The sequence below is a fragment of the Thermobia domestica genome, chromosome 6 (genome assembly GCF_964235325.1).
Source record: "Thermobia domestica chromosome 6, izTheDome1.hap1.1, whole genome shotgun sequence".
Taxonomy (NCBI): domain Eukaryota; kingdom Metazoa; phylum Arthropoda; class Insecta; order Zygentoma; family Lepismatidae; genus Thermobia; species Thermobia domestica.
The window spans coordinates 267292003-267293059 of record NC_137459.1 but is presented as its reverse complement, the minus strand read 5'-3'; positions in this window follow the sequence as shown (position 1 = coordinate 267293059).

Sequence of the window (1057 nt, the reverse complement as noted above, 5' to 3'; positions counted from 1 at the left end):
ACGTTTTCTTTTTAATTTTTACCACATATTTTTAGGTATGATAATGGTTTATTTATTTTGAACTTCACAGACCTGTATTTCAATTTGGAATTTTTACCTACCTCTTCATTCATTTGCTGTGTTCTTCCCTTAGAAGTATTTATTTTTTTATTAAATTATTTATTTATTTAATCTCCTTGAGAAAAATTCGTGTTCACAAAAAGAAATTCTTCTTTCACTACCGAGGTGGCACACGCCAACACCGCGTTTTATCGGATTTCTGCCGTTCCTTCCCATATACTTTGCTGTTGCTATAGTGTGCACGAAGTCCCTTGAAATTTTAACCTATCTGCCGCGATTATACACCGGACAAAAGAGATGCAATAAACCTATCTTTTCCTTGGGGGGGGGGGCGTTTGGGTTTGTGAGAAAAACCATGAATGAATTTTTATATATATTCCGTGTCACTGCGGTTATATATATTATATCTTTACATAGTGCCTTGGCATGGTTTGGGTTGAAATTTCACTTTTGTAGTTAGTACAGTTTTGTTAAAAACGTGATTTGCAATAACAACAATTTCAAGCGTTAGCGAAAAGTAAAAATATTGGAATTTGCTTTATTTGTGTATCAGCCACCTCGTGGCTAAGCCGTTAATATCTGCACTTCTGGCGTTAGGGATCCGAGTTTTATTCCGGCAAACAGCCTGGGTGGTTCGCCTCCCGTATTAGGCCAAATTTCAACTTTCTTGCACATATTTATATTATTATTATTATTATTATTATTATTATTATTATTATTGTTGTTATTAAAAATGAAAGGAAATGAAAACTTCAAGATTTGCTTCCCACAGTTATGGTAGGATGAAGGTACACCTCATGTAGAAATTGCACTATTCTGGTTTGAATAGTTTCATAAAATAGTGGGAGAACGTAATTTAGAATAACCATGACCACAAGTGTGAGCAAAATGTAAAAGTTTTCCAATTTACTTTCTTACTCAGTTATTGCTCACCCATTGGCACAGAATAGTATCTGGTTAAGTGACATTTATGTTGCTTTACTTCTTACCGCATTTT